We start from the raw sequence: 24,334 nt of genomic DNA, 5'->3' as shown, positions 1-24,334 counted from the left end.
AGATATCCATGTTTTTTTAAAAATGTAATCAATGTCTAAAAATAAGTGCACCTTATTAAATAGTTAAAATTCCTATCCTTCCCTCTAGAGACCATGCATGACTGGCATTGAAGCTGGGTCACTGCAACCAAAAGAAATGAACAATTCTGATCAGCAGACCCTGATTGCATCAGTGAGCTGGTGGAGCTGAAGAGATTACACCAAAATTGGGATGTTTGGATCTGGGTTTTGTTCCACCACTTAATGGCAGATGTAGAATCTGGGATCCTGTTTAGGTAGACTTTGTCTGCCAATTTAGGTGCCTCTTTGGTGTAAATCTGAGTAAGCATCATGCACAACTGCTGGGGAAAACTCCTTCATTCTAGCCCAGGAGGGAAAAGCGGTGGCCCGGTATTTGTGAGAGGAATGCAGGGATATATAAGGCTCTCCAGTGGCTGCAGTTAATGCCAAGGTCAGCTCCAGCTGACACCCGTGCCTGGGGATGTGGGGGAAGGGATGGCTGTGCTCTGCGGCCAAGCCACAAGATGTCAGGAGACTGCTGTGCTGGGCTGTGCTGGGCTGTGCTGTGTTACAGCTGTGCTGTGCTGAGCTGTGCTGGGCTGTGCTGGGCTGTGGTGAGCTGTGCTGTGTTACAGCTGGGCTGTGCTGTGCTGAGCTGGGCTGTGCTGGGCTGTGCTGTGCTGTGCTGTGCTGAGCTGTGCTGTGCTGAGCTGTGCTGTGCTGGGCTGTGCTGTGCTGTGCTGTGCTGTGCTGTGCTGAGCTGTGCTGTGCTGTGCTGGGCTGTGCTGGGCTGTGCTGTGCTGTGCTGTGCTGAGCTGTGCTGTGCTGGGCTGTGCCAACGCTGTGCTGAGCCGTGCTGTGCTTTGGTGAGCTGTGCTGAGCTGTGCTGTGCTGAGCTGTGCTGAGCTGTGCTGGGCTGTGCTGTGCTGTGCTGAGCTGTGCTGTGCTAACACTGTGCTGTGCTGTACTAACACTGAACTATGCTGTGCTTTGCTGTGCTGAGCTGCCCTGTTGTACTGTTGCACTGCTGCCCTGGCAAGGCATTCTGCACCGGGGCCTGGGAGCAGTCTGGAAGCTCCTGCCATCATTTTTCATCCCTCCATGCTATTCTGCATCCTTTCCCACTGCCACTCTGCTTGATGAAAAGATGTGAGCAAGAAAATGAGGAATTTCTCCTTTTTCACGACTTTCCCCAAGTCCCTATTTTACAGCTTGCCAACTCCTTTGCTGTATATCTACATGCAGGTTCCTCTCTTATATCTCACTTTACATGGTTAATTGTGTTTGTATTCTCCACAGGGTTCCTGGCATTTACAGCACACTGTGAGGTCACTGATTCGCCACTGTGTTTTCACAAACCTGCCTCACCATCCCCATGTAAAACTGAAAACGAGCCGAAAGTGAGAAAGCAGCAGTTTGCAGGAACGCTCACGATGAAAGGGTAAACAAGATCTTAGTCAGGACTGTGCCTGGGCTTGCATCCAAACACAGTGTGTTACAGCTTTAATATAAAGGGATGGCTGTAAGATGCATTTCATTCTCGCTGCATGCACTCTGCTAGTGAATACTCTGATCACCAGACACTAACTGTGTGTTGTGCACAAATTCTGCTGGTGGAATAAATCCTCTTCCCACAATTACAGTACACCCCTGTGCCGGTTTTTGCATGTCAAGCTGCCATGTGTGTTTCTAAAGCAGCAATGGCAATTCCATGGGGTCCAGTTCCAGCAGGTGGCATTGGGGGTGTGCACAGTTGCAAGGAAATTTCATCTAATTTAACTTCTTCGAAATATTCCTTCAGCTCTAGTCTGGTTCCTAATGAATATCTATCTCATGGATTGATAGAGCACTGTCCAAGTGACTCCCATTTTGTTGCCACTGTTAGATCAATCCCCAAATGGTGTCCGGCTGCATCCCTCTCCCTCTCACGCCAACACACTGCCACATACTTGCCTATTCTTCTAGAATGAAACTCTTTTATGGAGAGGTAATTATTCCAAGTGCAAAGCTGCTATACACAGAGGATATGTGTGGCCAAGATCTGCACAATTCACAAACAAAACTGGAAATTTCAGGGCCCAGTTCTTTATTATTCTTTTCATACCCTTGCTTTGGCTGTAAGGTATCAGCCAGCTGAATTGGTAACTCTGATCACTCTCTGTGTGAAGGTGTAAACAGAAACACAAGTCAGTTACATGCAGGGAAGAGTCAGTCCCTTATTTTTCCACACTAGAAACTGTAGTGCCCTACATGGAAAGTGCTGCAAAAGCTCAATGGCTTTAGACAGCTCCAGGTTTAAGACACTTCCTAGAATATGTTATGCCAGATTTCCCAAATGGTTGCATCACTCCCCACCAGCCAATCTCCACTGACTTTGTTGAGACCTGCTAATCTAAGCTGCATGCCAGCATCAGAGGTGCCTTGAGAGCTGAAGCAGGGCCACCCAGAGTCTGGAAGCTGCTGTGAAGCTGAAGGTGCTGTGTCTGGCCATCCTTATGAAACCTGGTGTTCTGCTCAGGAGTCTGTGCAGCCAGGGATTCACTGTTTGTTCAGCACTGCATCACCTGTGCCATGCCATCACTTCTCCTTGGGTTACAGAAGTTGTGAAAAACACATTTTAAAAACTTTGCTATTGTCCTGTACTGCTATTAATATATGAAAAATAGCTTTCAGAGTCTCCTTGCTGCTGAGCTCAGCTCTAGTCTAGCAGGAATCCCATCCTGTTCAACATCTCATTTTGCTTCTGTATTCAAGTCCCTGAGTTTCTGGATAATAAATGGATACAGTGTAGCCCCCTTTTTGATATTAAGTGGCATCTGCACACCCAGGTCTTGGATGTTATGCTAAGAGCTCAAAAAATCACAAGACACCAGAAAAAAAAAAAAAAAAAAAAGATCACCAACATTGTTAGGGTGATAGCTCATTTGCCAGTGACATAAAGAAATACAACACACCCCTCAGTGTGTCATGCTCCAGTTTCAAGCAGATTCAGTGCCATGGGTGTTGAGGCAGAACGCAGAAAAGGGGGTCAGATACAAAACACAGATCATCACATACACAGGGCGTTTGTACACATTAAACATTGAAATGTTCCGTTTGGAAGTGACTGGAAGTTTTCATTCCACAGATTTGGAGTAGCTGTATGAAATGACAGGAAACCCACCAAGTTCATGTTCATATAAAAAAAAATACATGGACAGATGGCACCTTGTCTTTCTGGCAGTGTCAGCAGTTGGACAAGGATGAAGCAGGTAAAATGAGTGGAACACAGGCTCCATGGCTGCCACTCGTAGAGCTCCCCTGCTAGAAGTGACTTGAACAGAATTATGGTTCTTTCTGAATAAACTGCAGCCCTGTCCTGTCCCCTCCATGCCCCCCCTCTCCATCAGGCCTGCAGCTCTTTAGTGGGACAGCATGGGATCCCTGCATTGTCACTCTACATTTGGCACTTGGAACTAGAAAATTTCTTCATTGAGCTCTGTGAGCCCAGTGCCCAACTGGGCAGTCATGAAAATGAGTGCTTTTGGAAACACAGTGTGGGGATGAGGGGAGGCAGGAAGTTAATAAGTAGTGAACACTGCAATTGAGGAAGGAAGATGTTCACAGGTAGGATCCCACAACCCTGTAAATCAAGTTCTCTGTCCAACCTGCTACTGTAGCTGTGCATTTGGTGTTGAGCACTGATGTGTAAGAATGAGCACAAGCTCTGCAAGGCAAAGCTGCGAATCCTGAGCTTCTGTGCAATGGCTCTTACCCTGCATTTGATATCATCATCAAGTAATCATATTTTAATGAGGGGCTAGAACGTGCTAATTGTTTTTCTTCTGCTATTCTACATGGTTGCAAATTAAAGGGACACCAGGAAAGCGAGAATTACAGCCCTGTGTTTTAGGATGATGTACACTTGCTCTACACAGCTTGAGTGTTTTGTCACAGCCACTTTATCTGTACTATGTGCTTTGTAGCCTGTGGCTCATAACAAAAAACTAGATGGATTGCTTTTGTCATTGTGGCACCAGATTGGTGAGGAAAATACTTATGGATTTGGTAGCTTAAAGTGAGTGTACATCAGGAAGTTATGGCATTTTAAATTTATCTTAAGAGCACATTTCCTGAGACTATCTGGAGAAAAGCTGCTACATACCAACTACACTCTCATATTTTAAAAAGAATTGCAAGAAAGTGAATATAATTCCAAGAGGAGTTGCTAGGTACAATTCTGGTGCATAACCAATGTAAATTTGTCTTATGTTATAAATGAAATATTTGGTTTTGTAAATTCTGGCCCCTGTTTCAAAAAATCTATAACTGATATTCTGGGACACATTTTAGAATCTTCCACCAAAAACTGCTAGGAGTTTGGTAAATTCTGACAATTAAATTCTTGTATTTCAACTAAGACCTTCCTCTCATGCACTGAGTCCTCAGCACACCTCAGGCACTGCAGTACCTTCCTGTCAGAGCTCTCTGGCATTTGCAGAGCTCTTAGAAATGGATTCCAACTTGAAGCAAAATTTCTGTTGACTGGTAACTGGTCACCAGCACATGGTGGTGGTACCTTGTGTGAACAACAAACTGAGGGCTGGCTGCTTGCAGGGCTGCAAGCAAGCAAAAATAACATTAATTTCTGTGATATTTATTTCTGTGTCCAGGATAAGACAAGGGAATGAGACACCAGGTTTGAAAAAGCTTCCCTATAATTATTGGCAATTAATAAAAAAAAAATTCTTATCACCCTGTAAAACCTTGCTGTCATATATGACACTAAACATTTGAACAAGGGAATTTTCACACTGCACAGAATGATTTAGCACTTTCTTACTTTTTGGGAAAGTTTTTTAGCAAAGCCAGCAGTCTGGGGCTGAGTACTGGCATGATGGATCTTTTTAGAAATAACTGTTAAAAGAAACTGTGTTCTGCAAGTCCAACCCTTTTACAGGGGAACAAGGACAGCAATGTGTGAGCACTGCTGTGTGCTGTAGTGTGGTTTTGTGCCTCGTGTTGACGGAAAAAACAAGTCGATGGTGGCACAATTTGTAAAGCAATTACTGCTCCTGGAATTGATAGTCTGGCGCTGCTAACTGGGTCTAACGGAATCAGGTGTTTGATGGCAGCACTGCCCAAACTAGGACAGACAGCAAATTAAGTGCTGTCCTGAACAGCAAAGAAAACATGACTTTTTTTTGCTCTAAATTAGCAACACTGTAGTTTTTATTTGTATTTTGAAGGCTTAGATAGAGAACGAAGCAGTGTATTGCTCTGTGGTCAGTTTACCTTAAAAAAAAAAAAAGCAACAATGCTAGATTGAAAAGAAAATAAAAAGTCACTGAATTTGCTCTTGCATGGAAAAGACCACAAACTCTGGGAGCTCACTATGCCATGTGACCGACCTTCCCCTGCCCATGGATGGTGGATTATCATCAAAGCTATTTGGGCATATGCACATGACCTCCCAAAAATGTGCACTAGCAAAATATACCTTTTCTCAAGCCAAAAAGGGAACAATTTTTTTTCATAAAAGAGACCTAAGACTTGTTCTTGTGCTAGTGATTGGATTAGGTAATGACTAATTAGATGAGGTCATCACTTTCTATGTCATATATATACAGTATTTATGGAGAATTTACTCATTCTAATTAACAGAGTAGAAATAGTTTCTTGACAAACTTCATTTTCCTGAAACTAAGTGCCTTAAATTTGTTCCACTTTTGATCTTTCTTTGGTGGCTATGTTTGCTTTACATTAAAATAACTTCTAACATTCCCATTAAGGATAATCCCTCCAGCAGCCACAGTATGACATTTCTATATTAATCTTTTAAGCATTTTAGAAAAGCAAGGTTTCATGTTTTAATAATCACAGATTTTTCCTCTGAGGAGTTGTAAAAATTTATGGGGCTTTTCTATCCTATTTGACTTCCACATCTTTAGAGTTTGGTGCTAATGGCCCATTCAGCCCGCTTACTCTTTGACTCCTTCTTTATTTCTTTTTCATCTTCTTACAAAAGAAAAATTGCTTCCGTGCCTTACGCTGTTGCAGATGCTGTTCAAATGGTAAGTAATTTCAATTCAACTGACTGAAAAAACCTCAGTTCACCCTCATCTCAGAATCACTTGGGGTCTCCAATGTAGACATGTGCTTACAAATACTTTAATTCGTAATTAAGAACACAATGTAGCCAGTTGTTTAAAGCAGAAAGAGCAGCAACATCAATATAACTACACACATTTTTAACAGTGTATCATCTCGTCTTAAAAATATTTTCCTGCTTTGATATTTTATTTCATTCTTGCTTTTTTAGAAGAAAAATAAAAGATGAAATGAAGTAATAGGTGAGCTATCTTTATTGTAATTATAAGATGACCATTAAAATGGCTTGCCAGTGCCCCTGGAAGCATTTTTGTCCCACACTACTCATACTTTGTTCTATGCAGAGCATAGACATTGCAACTAATAAAAATCCAGCCATGCAATCACATTTACAAAACAAGCAAATTCCTCACTCTGTCACTGAGATCTCTCACTGCTCATGCCTTCACTTCCTGCAAGCCAAAAAATCTCTGCCCTTTTGGACAAAGTAATTTCCGAAGAAGAGAGAAAACATGCCTGCCTTAAGTCAAGATTGCCTCTGGTGATTTCCATTGCTAAAATCCCTGCAGAAAAGGAGCTGTAGCATCTCAATTAGGCAAGTCTCAAAGCATTTGTGGTTACAGAAAATAAAACAATATTCTCAGCTCCAATGCAAGTGGAGACAGTGAGATCAATTTCATGTGAGATGTTTCACTTGATTTGCTCAAGCAGCAAACTGTCAGAAACAGGAGCTTACTCCTTACTGAAGCCACCCCCTTGGCTGCCCCATAGAGAACCAAGGGGTCAAAAAGGACTGAGAGGATAAAGAACAGAGCAGTCAGCAGCACATCAGAATGTTTGATAATGGAAGAAACAGGAGTTTCAGGGGCTGGGAACACCCACAAAGGAGAGTGTAGTAACTACAGAGGAGTGGGAAAATGTAGTTTCTAGTGCATATTCAAGACAGTAATTGAAGAGATAAGTGCCAAAAGATCTGCAGCATCCAGAAATTGTCAGAGTTATCTTGCTACGGGTTCCTCACTGATCTTATCCTGAGTGTTTCATAACAGATGAAAGGATAGCTGCAATGCCTGTTTAAGAATAGACAAGGAAAAAGCAACTCTGTTTTGTACCAGAAGACAAGCCCTGTTCAAAACCAGCAAGGGCATGGTGGCAGCTCAGTCACCACCAGCAGCATCAGCCCTGCTCAATGCCCTGGCAGCCAGCAGGCAGATGGGTCTCCCCTCTGTGATTTACTGCACACACACAAAGCTGGAGTAACTTGAGTGCCTCCTGGATGATTTATAGAAGCGTGGGTTGCTCATCTAAGCAGAGAAGTGGGATGCAGAAATGCTTGTGCTCTAACCAGTTTCCGATGTGGAATCCTGCAGCCCAAGGCACGTCAGGTTGTTTCTCAGCCTCTGTGCAAGTTCCCAAATCTCAAAGTAAAGCCCAAGCCTTTTTAGATGTGCTGTTAAAGATTCCAAGAGAAGGGAAAGAGCTTGCAGAAGGGCCCAGCTGTTCCAGTCTCTTTTCTCCTGTGCATGCAGCTCTCCCCTAATGCAGACCCTAGGAGCGAGCGAGTACTTGCTATGCATGGAGGTGCAGGGGTTTCCTTCAGGAGCCTCTGGGAGAGCCAGTGCAGCGTGTCTGTTGTGCAGGATACAAAGGGCAGGCTTGCTGTTGTTCACTGGTTTCACAACCACACAATTCTGGTCCTTCATCACTCCAGAATCTTCCTTCAGCCCTTGCTTGTCTGAGCACTTGGAACAAATATTTACTCCTTTGTTTCTTTATTTGTACAATTATAAGTGTAATATTTCTTGCTTTGCATCCTTTTCTAGTGTTTGCAAAGCCACTGGAAAATGCTATATTTTTACTGACAAGGTAAAGATATTTTTCAGCAAATAGTGTTGATGATGTCTATTGTTTTGCTTTCTATGTCAAGGTTGATCTTCAGTGCACATTTGGATAAGTAGACTGTTACTTGGCAAATGTTATACCAAGGAGTAGGGTCAGCATTAGGGTTTAGAACATTGAATTTGTCAGTAAAACTTAAGCAAAAGTTGAAAATATTTTCCTCTGATTCATCCCAGAGACCTGCTAGGGACACTTTCAGCCTGTGAACATCATATGGGTGGTACTAGGTAGCCACTGTGGTGTCTTTTGTGTTCCCAGTCAATGATATCTGCACTTGCCAGTCCCTGCACTATCCTGTCACCCATCACTGGTTAGAGCAGGCTAAAAGCTGCTGTAAATGATGCATGGCCCAAGGGCAAAAGAAGAACATCAGGAATTCCACCTTTAACTGGGATTCTAGTATGCTGCTTTTTTACTTGCATTGTCTTTAAGCTAAAACAAGAATGCTGCTGGAGAATTGTGCCTCCAAGAGAAACAGAAAGAAAAGAAACCAATGCAAATACTAAAAAGAAGGAGCAGCAGAGAGCTGGTGAGCAGAGAGCTCCCCATTCCCATGCAAAACCTCTGAACTGGTACTGGAGATCTGGAAGAAAGCACCACTCAGCCCTTGGTGCTGTTGCAGGAAATGAAACTAAAGTGCCCCTAACATTCATAACCAGCCCTCTGTCTGTCCCTGAAAAAACCCCAATCTCATGTTCTTTGTCCCCTGAACTATAGTCACCTTGCATTACACGGTAGGAAATGACTGGCCAGGCTTTCCATTGCCGCTGGCACTAATCACAGAAGATGAATATGAACTGACCAATGGTGTTTATAACCTTGTTTAACAATGTCAGGCAGTGGGCTGGAGTCTCTCTCTCTTTCACCCATATCATTCCAGTGGCTTCAGTGCAGTAATTTCAGACAACTTACCCCAGCACCACTGAAGTCAGACTCAAAAAGAAAAGTGCTTTTAAGACAGAAAAATCCAACCACATTTTTGAAGAGTAAAAAGAATGAGAACTATCAGAACCCTGAGTCAGAAGTATAAATAGTGAATTTCTTTGCTTTGCATCTCAGGTGTACTCATGAAAACAGCATAGTGTATATTAGAGTGAGAGTGTCTGGTCTCTGAAGCAGATCCCCTTGTCAGCATCAAGCAAAACATGTTTCCCCGCTGTACATTTTCATGAACACTTGAAAAATCACAGTAAATATGGTTCATATAGGTAGCAAACATGAAAATATATCTCTGGTGGTAGAGAACCTTTTATCTTGGGTCACCAGTGCCCTGCTGGCACTGTAATATATTTATTTTTTAGCATTCAGTGACCTTTGATATCAGTAACTACTGAGGCTGCCAATCTGCCCATGGGCTCTTCCATGCCAGTCTTTATCTGCTTTGTATGCTGGGCAGTCTGGAACTGAACTCTGCCTGTTTGTGAAGAGGTGGCAGGGGAGGGAGCAAACCCTCTGGGGACTCTGCCCTGTCAGTGTGTGCCTGCATGTTCTGTGTGTGCCTGAGTGTGTGGCACTGATTCTGAGGCCCCTGACACTCAGCTAATACACACCAGTGTCTGTGTGCATATATTCAAGGGCTCTGCAGTTTCTTTCTCTCATACAGTATGAAGAATGGTATTTGCATGGCTGTTGGATTTAAAGGGCAGCCTTCAGCTGGACTACAACATACCCAGTATTCTGGTGTCCACTTTGGATGGAAAAGAGTATTTTTGTAGTTCTTGTGATTATCTTCTCTGCCATACTAATTAAAGACACTGCTATGACCTGTCCAAAATCAGAGTGCTCCCTGGGTTTGTACCTTACCCTGGGCAGTGCCAGTTTTTGGGGAGTTTGCACCGCCCAGTTCATTTTTTTCAGCTAAATTCCCAGGTGGAGAGGCACCTGTCACCCTGATCCAGCTGTCCCAGCAACAACAGGACGTGGCTCACGTTCATCTAGAACATGTTCTCACTCACTGAGAAAATGTCAAGCTAGGAGGGAGGAAAAGGTGCTTTTTAGTTAGACTTCCACCCACTAAATCAAGCTAAAATTATGTCTGCCCTTTGCTTAAGTGCCACTGCTTGAGAAGCAATCTCATTACGTGTGGTAACGTGTAAGCTTTAAAGCATTTAGCTAAAACCAATCCTTCTGCTGTCCCCTGGTCACCAACTGGCAACACAGCTCCACACTGACACCACTCTGGCAACCTGTAGAGTTTGCCCTCTATTACATTTTGCTTCTATAAGCACAGCTATTATTGGAACTGCTTACTTGACCATATTGCATGCTTTACCTCCATCTGACAATAATTCATTCTTCCAGCTTGCAATATTAATTACTTATGCATACTATACACACTGCCTCTCTAAGTACATACACATGAAGAAAGGAAAAAGATTTTATGTACAGCTGAATTTGGTGGTGGTTTTCCTATTATTTTCGCCTAACATGAAGACAAGAAGAGATTTCTATGACCTGAAAGTCATAGAAATACTCAGAAATGCAGCATACCAACAAATACTGGCTGGCCCTGTGGGTTATTACAGAAAATACAAAATATACCTCTGTGTTTCTGTGCTTCCCAATAAAGAATAGAAGAAAAACTTCATCTAAATATATATTTTTGGGTATTTATGTGTGTACACGCACATATATGTACTTACACGTTAAACAAAAAAACCAAACCAAACCAGACAAAACCGGAAAAAGACAAAAAACAAAACAAAGCCAAAAAACCAAAACCCAAAAACAACAAAAACAATAAACTTAAAACCAGAAAACCACAAAAAAAAAAAAAAAGAAAAAAAGAAAAAAAGAAAAACCCCACTGCTATTCAGAACTTTCTCCTGCTGCATAAAGTTCTGAATAGTTAATAGAGAGACTGACATATCCACACAACAATCCCTCTTATCCTAAATCAAGAACCCAAAAGAGGCAGGATAGCCCTCCACTCTCAGGGAATCTTCCTCTTTTCAGTGCCTGCAGAAGAAGCCCTGGATTAGATTAGCTTGAAGAAGATGCTTAATTTTCAATTGTTAATTGTGAAGCATATTCCAAATGTATGTTTATTTCTGTATGGAATTGCATCCCATTTCTATGACTTTCACCTTCTTCCAGCTCACCACAATACTCTGATGCTGTTAATGATGTTGCCTCTTGACTCTTTCATCAGAACATTTATTTGCCATTTTCCATCCTAAATGACAATAGATCATTAGAGTGGATATTAAACAAGTTCAATCTTGAATTACTAGAAATCTCTATCCCAATAGCAATTTATTGGCATCTCTCCTTCAGTACAAATTCTTACACATTTTTCTGCTCTTGTACTAATCCCCATCTTCTCCATCTTAATGAATAACTTCCCATGTGGCATCATATCAAATGTTTGACTAAAATCCATATAGATAAGAACTACTGCATTTCCCCTTGCTTAGACAATCAGTTATCTCTGCAAAGATAAATTGTCTAGGACACTTGGCAAAATCAGCATCCTGCTTGCATTTTATCCTGTTTATCTTCTCTTGCCATTTAAAAAAATATATATATTAAACATGTTAAATACATATTTATAAAGTCTGAGGTGATCTCAAAACCAATAAACTCAGTGGCTTCTTAGAAATCTTTCTAATCCTTTTAAAAATTAAAGTATTATATCTACTATTTTCAAAGCATGGAAGAACAACCTCCAACTCAAAAAATTATTTCAAATGGTTGCTATCAATTTGGTACTAGTTCCATTGGAGTTCTGGGAAAAAAAATACTGGTCTCTCTCACTTGAAAATGTTAAGGTATTTTAGATTTGTTTTCACTTTTATTGTGATAACTTCAATTTTCATCGCCTCATTCCAACTAATGATGTCAGTTTTACTCCCTTCTTCAAATCCACTGTTTCTCTTAAAAGCTATGACAAAACTTCATTTAGATCTTGGGTACAAAAGTATTTTTAATAATTTTCTTGTCCACTCTTCAAAGTAGCACCAGTTCTTTTCCTGTTCCCTGTTTATACATGGCTGAAGAAATGTTTCTTTTTTGTTTTAATCTCCTTTGACATCTATTTGAGACTTATTTTCAGCAAATCTCTACTCTGAACACTCACAGGTGGTGAGTTTGTTCATCACTTGTTTCCCTTACTCTTACTACTCTCCCACAGCCCAGTGTAGTGATGCTGTTGCACAGACTACATTAACTAGCAGGGTAGACACAGTTTAATACAGATGTTTTGGAGATAGGTACAGAGTGAACATACTTGCAATGAAATTCACAGGCCAACAGAAATCAAAGATCTTGTTATAATGGAAGGAGTGTTTTTATCTGATTAGAGTTGCAAAACCCCTTGTCTCAGCCCTGACTATGCCAGAAAGCTTCAGCTTCTAGCAACAAAAATAGTGCAAGTTTCTTCTTTTCCAAGGAAATGAAAACTTCTATCAGAATGAACAGAGGCAGAATTGGACAAAATAGTACCTTGTACAAGCACTAAACCACTAGCCTAGATTTTTAAACTGCTACCTTCTATTGTAATTTTTGTTTGTTTCTTTGTTTTTGTTATTGGGTTCTAAGCTCAAGATTTTGAGCAGAACTCTCACAAGGCAAACCAGTGCAGAGCTGAGGGAACCTGTGACCAGCCACAGCATAAAACTAGCTCTGAAGTGGGGACCTTTGTGGCAATTTTTGATACTAAGTAATCGTCTTACATTTACTATTTCTGATTTTTCTTCATTATAAATGTATTTCCAAAAATATTTTCTTTCCCTTTTCAGATGTGGAAAAATTACTTCTCAAATTAGTGTTCTATCAAGTTCTGCATTAGTAAAGCCAGGTACAGATAGGATAAATTAAGATATAATTACACAAAGGTCGTAATATAATGCTCCGTGCAGCATCCGCTGACAGCAGTCAAAGACCAGAAGTAGCAGAGTGGGGAACCCAACTAATCCAGTGAATGATGAAGGAGATTTACTGAGGATGGACACTCAAGCACAGCACACTTGCAGGTTAAGATAGAAAAGATTTTCCAAACCCATCTTAGCATAAAATTGGAATCCCCTCCATGGGCACTTCTAAGTTTGTCAGACAAGACCTTCCAGACACATCTGTCTGACTATAGAGGAATATTGCTATGGAAGGGACAGTGAAATAACTTCTTCATTTCATGAGCTATCCCCAGCTGTTCTGATACTATTCAAGCACAGTTTCCTGGGTCATTGCACTGCCTTACACGATGCCTCGTTCAGTTCCAGACTGACATTCTGGCCCTCAGCGTTTTTCGTGGAGCTGTCAGGACTCCCCCACTGTAGAGAAAATGAGTGCAAACCCCTGCTAGGAAACTTTGTCTCAATATATTTTGAGAGGTAAAACATTATCTATTGTTGAGGAGTAGGCTGGCTACCTTTTGCTTTGACCTTGCTTTAAGACCTAAGCCCTAAACTGGCATTCTCTGCCATGTATATTTTGCTTAGTTCCTTGAACTGCAGTTTTTTCTTTTCCTGTGAGCTTTTCTGCCCAGCTTTACCCATCGGTTCGCTACTGTAAACAACAGTTTGCCTGCTAGATGGCACTGGCCATCCACCAGCGCTGGGACTGAAGGCAGGTGGCACTGAAGAGCCGTAAGGGCACACGGCCACCCTTTGGTCGTTATTCTGTTTACTTTCTGCAATGGCATTTATTTTTTGCTCAGATTACTTCACTCCTCACCCACAGCACTCCCTTGACACTACAATAATTCTATCCATGTCCTCTTTCTGTTCTAGGATGAGTATAAACTTGCTGTTAGCACTGCTACAAAGGGCTGGAGCCGCTTCTGAACCCATCAGTTTATTGAAAACTGAAATGAAACCAAAGCCCTGAAGTTCCTCTGGGTTTCAGTCACTGACTTCAGACTAAGTATTTTGCAAAGAATAACTTATTGGGGGGGCGATACAAGTAATTAAACTTGTCTGCTTGAAAACAGCATTACAGAGCTATTATGAACAGATACTAAGGACAAAGATACAAGAATGGTGTGGAGTCTCCTTGTTCTTTGGATTCTGTTCTTAATTCTTCATATGGTGTTAGGGCAAAAATCTGTTTGTTATAGCTACCTTGGATGTGTTGCATTCAATATACTCATCAACACACCAAGGAGGAAGTTGAAGCTTTCAACTGTGTCTGCAGAGCACCCAGTACAATTCACTGCTGCCACCCTCTCCATGCTCTTTTTAGTAAAGTACTAAAAAACTCACAAACAAAACTAGACAACAAAGTTAATGACAAGTGTCCAGCAATAGAAAAGCCTCTTTCTTCAAAGTATTCACAAGCCCAAATCATCCTCCAGAACATGCCCATTGTGCCAGAGTGTCTGCAAGCAGAGTGCCACCATCATCCTTCTAATCCAGCCCTTCATCTGAGCATGCTGTTCTCTGCACCTGAGCAACCCATTTGCTTTTCACACACAGGGGCACGTTTTACCAGCACCAGATGTGCCCACAGTGGGTGTGATTTCTCAGAACTTGAGGGTGTACCCTCTGTTTGGATGGCAAATTCCCTGGCTGTGGTTGCTTGGAGACATTACAGGTATCACGGTATCTGCCTTGCGTGCCTGTAGATGTTTTCCAGGTAGGTGTGGCCATACTTCAACTTGGCTCATCAGATTCTCCACAGATGTCCCTGGTTCTAGTGACAGTGCCAGGTCTAACTTTCTCATTAGTTCTTTTCCAACCTTATAATTATCACCTATATATGAAGCTGAATGCAGTGCTGCATCATACCATATCATTTCCAGGTGCCAGACACCTAATTTCTATCTATTTTTTTTTTTTTTGGCTCCTCTCTACTGAAAATATGTCCATCTCTCCATTTCCTGAGGGATGCTGCAAACTGATCATTCCCAAACCTAGAGAAGATTTAAATACAAGTAAGGTTTTTTTTTTTTTTTTAACCTTCTGGTCACATTTTAGGATGTTTCTGTCCATCTTCCCAACCTTCTTTCTCCCCTTCACTCTCAAAAGTTAACACCTGCCTAGCAAAGTTGGCAGACAGGCTGAAATGCTTGTGCCTCAAGCCATTCCTGTGAAAAACCTGGCACCTTTGTTCAAATGTCTGATGAAAGCGGGTTTGAACAAAGATGTTGGTTTGTGAACTGGCAGAGGCACACAGATTGCACTGGGGTGGAAAACTTCAGCGGAAGGAAGGAAGATGAGGGCAGATGGTGGCATTGTTGAGGTCTTGAAATGCCACACAAAAATTCACAAAAGTGGGTCTTTCTGAACTTACCTGAAAAAATACCTATGATGATTTAGCCCCTGTTTAGATAGTGCAAGGACTTCTGTGTATTTGCCTACCAATTCCTCTGGCACAGCATGAAACAAATGGTGTGAAACACCTCCCTAGGTATTTGCAAGGCCACTTAGCTTTAAAATACAGCTCTGACCAGCACCACCGATCTTAAATTAACTTTCCCGGTGGGGGAAGAGTCTTGAATTGATCCTTATCTACTTCACTGGGCCTTGTGCTGACAGTCAGGTTTGCTGTTCTCACCACTTTAGTGTTCTGCTCTTTATTGGGTGTACTGTGAACAAACCACCAGTCCAGACCCTTCTGATATGGCTGTTGTGATTTGCCTTATCTTTATTTGCTCCTCAAGCCACTTTGGTAAAGCTGAAGAAACCATGTCCTGCAAAAACTTTGAACTCTGGATGAGCAACCAGAAAATATCTTTATTATCAGGGATGGAGAGCTTAGGCTGCAGCTGGGATCCAGCTGAAGGGCATGCAGACTGCAGGGATCTGCACAGGAAGTGGCTGAGAGAGTCACTGGCATTGTGGCTATTAGGGAATTATTAGACATGTGTTAAACGTAGGCTTAGCTTCACTAATGAATCGCCTTGCTGAGGCTACAGAGAATTCTGGTTATGGGTGGCTGTGAGGACACAGAAGGAAAGGAAATATCAGCTCATACTTGGAGCTGCTACAGTGATTCCTACATGGGATAGTGGAAGTACTCCTGTGCATGATTACAATAAAAATGTTTATATATTTCTCCTGTTATTACAGATTAATTAGCTGTGGAAGGGAGAGAGGGGTAACTCAGATTTCTGCTCAGTTATACTTTGTGGCAATGGTCAGTAAGATTAAGATGTAAAACGTTAAGTGAACTTATAATTTTACAAAGTAATAGGTTGAGTTTGCAGGCTGGGCACACTCAGTGTAAGCATCTGAGTAGCCCTTCTTACTCAGTGTGATCACTGATGTGTTTTAAGTTAAACGTGCATGGAAATGTTGCAGGATCAGGGACGCATAACACAAATAACTCTTCCCTCCAATATACTTCCATAATTGTTATAGAAATGCACAAACCAAAACTTCAGATTCTGTGGGTGCAAAGGCCATGTCTGTATCTGTGCCCTGAATGATGCCAAATGCAGTGACAGTCCTTAACGCACAAATATGAGCGACAAAAAACTAATATGCAAATAGTGCTATGTGTGATGTTTCCTAAATTTGTGTGTAAAACTCATTTCAGATTCCAACACATGTACAAGCTATAATCTATATGATTTCTCTTAACACACACTTAAGAGCTCAACACTGATGGGAGAAATAATCTTAATAAATGCGTTTTTCATTGCTCAAAACCTGGGAAGGAGCAGCAATATTTGGGCTACCGAGAGGCAGTGGTCAGGCTGCGGGCTGGGTTTCGGGGTGTGGGTGGCAGGGAAGGGGGGGCGGCTCGGGGTGGGGGAAGCCCTGGTCCCTCGATGGGAATTACTCAGATCCCCGTCCCTTTCCCAGCCCCGCCGCCGCAACATTTATTGCAAAAGCAGGAAATTGCTTATTACTAAACTAGCTGGCAAGGGAGCAGAGCCGATGCTGTTCCACACTGGCACAGCACTTGCTTAGCTGCTGCTTTCCCTGCTTCTCCTTGTTCCGCTCTTTCTTCTTCTTCTTTTCCCTCTTTCTCTCCTCTCTCCCTCGCTCTCTCCTCTTCTTTTTTTCATTTTGGCTTCTATTCAAATGTGGGTCAGGGGTGAGCGGCTCCCAACGTCACAAGCTTGCAAGATGGCGCTGGGAGGAAGGCTGTGAGATGAGGAACAGGCTGGTATAAACCGAGAGGACAGGAGAGGGAGAGGAGGAGAGGGGAAGGGGAAGAAAAGCTGCTGCTCCAGATGCAATAAGAAGGTAACGCGGCGCGGGGCGCGGGCGGGGGCGCGGGTCCCGCGGGGCGGCCGGGCGCTGCCGGGCTCCGCGCTGCAGCCCAGCCCCGCTCCCCCGCTCTTTATTTGCAGCCCCGGTGATTTGCCCATCTGCACGGGTCCGCTCGGGAGAGTCGCCGGGGTGGCGGGGGTGTCCCCTTGTTCCCTGCCCTGCATCAGCCGTGCCCGGCACCGGCGGTACTTCCATTGAAAAGACCCGAGATGGTTTCTCTGCTCCTGCCCCCCTCTCTCCGTGCCCCGGGCCCCCTCCCCTCGCTCTCCGGGCGCGCTGCCCCGTTGCTTCGGGGGCCGGGGCGTGCATCGGTGTGCTGGCCACCGTGCCTGTCTGGAGCCGCAAATGTTGGTTATTTGGTTGAAGCGGCTGGAAACTTTCCCCCCCTCTCGTGCCATTTGTGTGTGTGCGCACGGGTGTGCGCTGCCCCTTCCCCGGCGGCAGTGGGGTCGGGGCGGGGGCCGCAGCTGCTGCCCGCCGGGGCCGGCCAGCGTGGGGCTGACCGGCGGGGCGCGCAGGCAGCCCCGGAGCAGTCGGCTGTTCCCCATCCCCATTCGTCCCTTCAAGTGAGCCGTATTGTATTTTATTTGATTTCATTTTTTCCCCGAAAGGAGGGAGCGGAGCCCCGGGGTGCCGGGGGGCGTGTTTGTGCCGGGGATCTGGCCGCATTGTGGAGAAGAGGGCAGGAAAGGGGCTCCCGGGACTTGCATCGCCTCCTTCCCGCCCCCCGCGGTCCATCCGCCGGGCTGCGAGGCGACGAGCCAGGCCGGCATCCCCCAACCCCAGCGCCGGCCCCAGCCCCACCGAGCACCCCCTGCCCTACCGGGACCGCGGTGAACTTTTGCCCTGGCTCCCCCCTTCCCCGCCGCCCCCCTCGGCTGCTCGGGATCGCGGAGGGAAGGACCCGCCGGCCCCGCTCGCTCTGCCCGTCGCTGCGGGTCTCTGGCTTTTGTTACGGCCCCATCTCGGACGCAATGGACGGAGCAGGATCGCGCACCCTCCCGCGGCCAGGGGCTCCCCGGACCCTGCCCGCCGGCTTTGTGCCCCGCAGGAAATGCACGTTCCCCGGCCGCGCTAGGCAGCGTAGAGCTGTCCACCCGATTAAAAAAAAAAAAAAAAAAAAAAAAAAAAAGAAAGAAAAAAAAAACAAAAAAAGAAATTGTACGTCCAGGCTGGCAATATTATTGCCGAGGCGCTCGACATCGCAATTGAGGGAACCGAGAAGGCTGGTTGTACCCACGGCTGCCCGGTCCCGGGAGCACGGCGCCGCGAAACTGGACCGGGCTCTGCATCTCCCGGCGCGCCGGTGCCGGTGCCAGCTCGGCGGCGGGGGGAGACGGGCTTTTTGTGTTTTTCTGGTTGCATTTAAAAGCAAAGCAAAGCCGGCGGGGGAGTGGGGGCGGGGGAGGCTGCGTGCCGGCCCCCTGCGCGGTGCGCGGCCCGGGGAGCCCCGCGGTGCCCGCAGCGCCCAGCCCGTGCCCGGCCCCCTTGGTACGGGGCGAGAGCCGACGGAGAAGTCAATTATTGACTTCTGCTTGGCCGGGTCCCAGGTGGAAGTGGGCACGGCGGCGGCGGGCGGCTCTCGGCGCGCCCCCCGTTATCGGGGCCGCCAGCCGCGCTCCTCCCGGGGGCTCCGCGGCCGCCGGACACCGCGCCCGGCCCCGCCGCCGCCCGGGGAACGCGGATGTACACACGGGGTCTGGGCACTCGAATCTTTCTGCTGCGAAATCTGCAACCTTTGAGAACTCGGGTGGTCTGGGCACTTCCAGAGACGGGTAACTTTGGCGTTAGAATGTGTGAGTGGGGCGGGGGTATACACGCATTTACACAGAATTAATGAATTATATATGGAACCCAGTGTTTTAGCAGACGGTTACCGAAATCACTCAGGGTATTACTTAGTTGTTAGAATAAATCTGAGAGAGCAGCCAAAAACCAGTTAAGAGCATCAGAATTACATTCTGCTAATGAACTGTCCTGTGACTAAAACTGGTTTAAATTTGTTGTGGAATGCTGTTTATATTTGAATAGCTCCCATGTTTTTCCAGAAATTAAGGGGAAAACAATATGCAATAGTCACTTTCATTGGAAAATGTCAGAACTATGAGCAGATGTTTGCTATGCTTGATAAATACAGTGTATAAACAATGAATATTTCAAGATGAATTATTGCTATTTTGTATTACTCAGAACTATTGTATATACTATAGCAGCTCTGGAGAGAAAGCTGTAAATGACTCCTTAAGATTTCATAGCAAATCTTCGTGAGGAAAATGACATACGGAAAGAAAATTGACTTATTTCCACAACTGCAAATGGCCTCCTTTTTTCGCCTTTTCATTAGCAATCTAATCCTAAAAGCATTAGGAGCAATTATTTGCAGTGATGCCTGACATTCTAGGTCTAATTATTTAAATCAGTTTAACTTTTGATGGTTGACCCATTAGGTCAAATCTGTGTGCCCTTTGTTATATTTATTTAAGAAAAAAAAAAAAAAAAGAAGGGGAGGGGGGGTCTTCAAACTTGACACCTGCTACTGACATATCATTTTAGCTCTGGAGGAGATCAGCATTAAGAATAAGCAACCTCTTACATTTGTTACTTTCCATTCTAACATGGGTAAGGATACCCTGTGTAAGTGCCTTGTTCTTTGACATCTAAAATCCATTGCTTAATCATGACAGACTTGTGTGGCCACAGGAGCACAAGCAGGAGTAATGGGAGAGTATGAGGATGTGGCAGGTTTTCCTTATGTCATGCTTCCTAATCTACGTGAAATGCAGATGAGACGCACACATAAAAGGGATGGTTTTTCAGTTTTGTGGGGACAAGCTTCTTCCAAGGATGTGGGAGAGCTCTAAATCTTTAATGCATAAGGAAGTAGCTCACGTTAGTATTCACATACGTTTCTGGGGGGAATGACTTATGGATGTGTAGATAGTAATAAGTATTGCAAGATGCTTGAAGCACTTGGTATCACGTGATGTGCTGTAGTGTCAATGCTGAATTGTTTGGCAGAAGCTGATGTGTGACAAGGGGTGGGGGGAGAGAGGAGAGAAAGAGAAGGTGAGAGGCCTTGTTCCAGAAGGGTACATGTTCAATTTATTTTGATTAGTTGTTTAAAATAACTGGAAAACAACATAATGCTAAGCAGTTTGGCTATGTAATGGATTAAAACTCTCTAAAACAGCCACCACAGCCCAAAATTGGTGGTCACAGTATGAAATTGGAAGTTGTGAACAGCAGATCTTGCAATGAGAGTTGTCGTTTTCTAGCATCTTTACAGCCCATAGTAATTAAGAGCTTCCAAACATAAACTGTATGTTATGCATTCCTCTGACCTTGCAGAAAATAGTATGTGGCTATTCTTTGAGCTCCTCCTGCCTTCTTTGATGATAGATGTAGGGAAATGGGATGATGTTTGAAAAGCGAGGTGCATTTGCCTTCCTATCAGAACTGTTTGTGCTGACTGCAGCATTTAACCCTGTCATCCAGTCTGATGAACATATCACAGCTTGACAGCCAGAGGTATTGGTAGGAAGAGGTTGCCATGTTTTCTCTACAGAAAACCAAGTTTCCCATACCCTGACCAAATCGGACTGATAAAGCACATGAACAACACTGCAGCTTCTGCCAACAGCCAGGGAAGAACATTGCCACAAAGTGACATTTCAGTGCTGCAGCAAATGTGGTGTTGGAGTGGAAGAAAGCAGAATCACATTTGTGCCATAGCCATTATATTGGCTGTATTGTGACAGGCGAAGCTCAATGGGAAGGGCCCATTTCAGCATCAGCAGAAATGCCTTCCCTGCTGGGCTTGGAGAAAAATTAACTGGGCTCAGCTGTGGCATTGTAACAACAGAGTGTCAACCCAACCATAAGCAGGAGAATATATTTTAAAAAAATAAAGATGACTTCTTTGGTTTGGTGTGTATTGAACACCAGTGACTGAGCCATTAGGCCTTCTTATTTTGGTTTTTGCCTTGCTGTACTATCAGGAGCAAGGACAATGCGTTGCAAGAGGGATTTCACTCTGCTGTGCAGTAGCTCATTGGCAAAGAAACTGCATTGGTTTGTTCAGGTCTCTTGCAATCAGCAGTGACAGTGTGCTTACTTCTCTCAAAAGCAGCAGGACAGTGTTAAAAAGATGTTTCTGAGAGTTATATTTTCTTGTTCAGTTAGCTTCTTCAGGTTCCCATAGGATGCTAGATTTAAGCTGGGTTTCTTTCCTTAAAGCATACGTGTATTGTGCTAGCTGTCCAAACTTGTAAGTTACTCACGCTTGTTTGTAATTCCTGGAAAGAAATTTCACCCTCCAGTGCTGGCTCCCACAAAACAAGGAAGAAATGAAACAGTAAAGTCAATCTTGAATTTTAAGCTGATACAAAATGAGTTGTTACAATAGCTGTAAAGGATGAGGATACAACACAGCAATAGCTGTACCTGCTGTAAGTGACAGGTGGGAGAAATTCTGTTCTTTTTCATCTGTGTTTGGATGATGGCCCAGTGCTGGCTACAGACTGCAATCCAGGATTAATCCTCACATAGTGTTTTCTTTCTATGTATCAGATTTCTCATTTTGTTAATAAGCACAGCCTAGCATGCACTTCAAGTCAGCTGTTCTGGAGTGGAAGCAACAGGGTTTTGCGTTATTGAAATGATGGCTCTCATGCTTTCCTGGAGCCCGTATTGTTTGACTAGGGTAGGGTGGACAGTGATCCTTGTAATCACAAATCCTAAACAGGGATTCTAGTTACTGATTTTACTTAATGGAAAGGGCTGGGGAGTGTAGTTTATCTAGGATTACATATGTATTATATCACATTTTCGGATGCGCACCCTGCGGATTTGAAGGGGCTAAAGAGTGATCTTTTAAACTGAAAACCTTAAGCGGGCATTTGGAAATGGACCAATTGTAGGAAGCTTCCTTCACTTTACTCTCTCTAATGGAGAAAAGACAAACTGAGCTGTCCTGCAGAAACAGCCAGAAGAAATGCACTGACAGCTAAGTTGGGAGAAGGGTCTGAGTCTTCAACTGGCAGAAAGAAGAGTTTAAAGAAGTGCAGGGATTGGTTTCCTGCTCAAAACAATCACCAGGGAACCCTCCCAGTAAAAGCATCCCTGAATACAGGGCAAACTTCTTGCTTCTGTTGCTAGGTGTTCTGAGAGCTCTGTGCAGGAGTTAGGAACAACTCCCTTGTGTTGTTCCAGCTTTAGATACTGGATGGAAAAACGTGTCAGTGTTGTCCTCACCTAGGTTCTGGATGGGAAGTAGGAAACATTTCATGTCAGTACGCTGGCCTGAGGCATTTGCTGTCCTTCAGTCCCCTGGGTAAAAGAACAGGGGATGGCTTTCCATAATATATCAGTTTGCCCTATTCGCTCCCTTCCCCCACTGAACCAAACACTGCAAGATAAATTGTCTTCAAATCAGTCCTTTGCCACGAGTGTAAAAAGAGATACACGATGGAGTGACTGGGGTAAACAACCTGACTGCTCTTCATGCTGGGCTAGTCCCATTCATTCCTGGACCTGTTTAAGATGATAGGGGTGTGCAGCAGATTCCTTCCCCTAAATGTGTGCTCATTTCCTGTTGTATAAAGAGCCATTCAGTGAGGGGATTCAGTTTTCTAGGAGTCACATAAAGACACTGCCATGTAGTGGCAGTAGACACTGCCATACTTACTGCATTTCCATCTGCTGTCAAGATACCACTGGCCTGTTTGACAGTTTGGAAATCTTTTCTATTGTTCGATAAAGAACAGAATAGAGTAATTTGTATTGCCAGTTTTAACTGAGAATTGAAATCAGCCAACAAGAAACCTTATTTTAAAGCTTGCTTATTTGTCTTTTTGCTAGTTACTCTCCTGCAGAAAGACTGGATCTTGCTGGTCTGTACCTATTAAAACATGTTGATGTGCAACTAAAATAACTTTAAAGTAAATGTCATGTTAGGCAGAAGGACAGGGTTAACACATTCAGGCTATGATTCAACATGCAAATCAGAAACAAAATTAATTTACTATGTTATTGTTTCTGAGAAGTGACTCAAGAAACTTCTTATATAGCATTAAATTCAATGAAATGTTAAACTTGAAGGTTTTAAAGTGTTAAATATAAATATTTGTAAAATATTTTCTTATCAAAATACTTTCAGATGAAAATACTTTCTGATGACCTCCTGAGGTCGCTTCCTGTGTGACTTATTCTGTGATTTTTATTCAGCTCCAATTTAAATGCAAAGCAAAATAAGTGTTATTTGAGCAAAAGTGAACTGATTATTCTCTATTTTTGCTGCTCTTTCCTGAGTTTGAAACTAGCAGATACTAGTTTCTAACACCTAGTTTTCATTTGGAGGGAAGTCAGCTTTCCCGCTCTTCTGCCCCTCCTCAAATCTCAGTTGCTTTCTGCAGTCTGAAATAAGTAGTTATTGAACTAAACTGAAAAAACAGCTTCTCTGTCCCTTTGCAAGAGGCTCCTGGTGAGAAGGGCTAGTTAACTGCCCAGAGTGGATGGAGCAGTGAAGTAGTGGCTTTTCCGTGGAGGGACAAATTGTCCACAAAACTTCACTAGGAAAGACATACAATTGAATAATGCTTTTTTAAAACAAGGTCTGTTTGAAAGAAGGTTTGAAATTATGACAGTGAGACAAACTTGTGCTATTTTTATTTAATGTTGTTTCCTCTACCCCTGGAAGGGTGAGGTGCTTTGTTATTCCTAGTTTCTGTTTACCCTTATAAAGTATCCAGAACAGTCCTCATGTGGAACTTTTTGCATCAAACTCATCAAGTCCTTGAAAAAAGCTCTTTGTTCTTTTCTAGGCAGCTCAAATGTTCTTTGATAATGTGATATTAATGACATGATTAAGCCCAGTCTTCAAAGAAAAACATGGATGTCCTTCTAGGCAGGGAAAATATCTACCAAAGTTGTAGATGGCAAGGAATCCACTAAAAATTATAAATATGTGTGCATAGCTATGAAGTGTACATAGCTAGAACCATAGAAATGCTTCAAATGTTAGCAGAGTGATGTTTGACTGAGTGTTTTTTAAAAGTAATGTAAATTATGACTTGAAAAATTTTACCCAGAAAGCTTGGTTATAAGCATTTGCTTTTATGAATTGATGCAGTGGTTGAATATTTGCCCACATTTAATTCTTTTGGGTGAGCTTGTGGTCCAAGGAA

The 24,334-nt window shown here is 43.5% G+C and overlaps 1 protein-coding gene across 4 annotated transcripts in view; it reads left to right on the top strand.

The window, feature by feature from the left end:
* The first annotated feature begins 16,704 nt into the window (after positions 1-16,704).
* HIC2 (HIC ZBTB transcriptional repressor 2) overlaps positions 16,705-24,334 on the top strand; it is a 71,128-nt gene continuing 63,498 nt past the window's right edge. For all 4 annotated transcript variants that reach the window (XM_077787305.1, XM_021550001.3, XM_077787306.1 and 1 more), the window contains exon 1: positions 16,705-17,123. The gene's annotated coding sequence lies outside the window, so the exon portion shown is untranslated. The remainder of the gene's footprint in view (positions 17,124-24,334) is intronic.

Source organism: Lonchura striata, chromosome 18 (genome assembly GCF_046129695.1).
Source record: "Lonchura striata isolate bLonStr1 chromosome 18, bLonStr1.mat, whole genome shotgun sequence".
NCBI lineage: Eukaryota > Metazoa > Chordata > Aves > Passeriformes > Estrildidae > Lonchura > Lonchura striata.
This window is presented reverse-complemented; position numbering and strand designations above follow the sequence as displayed.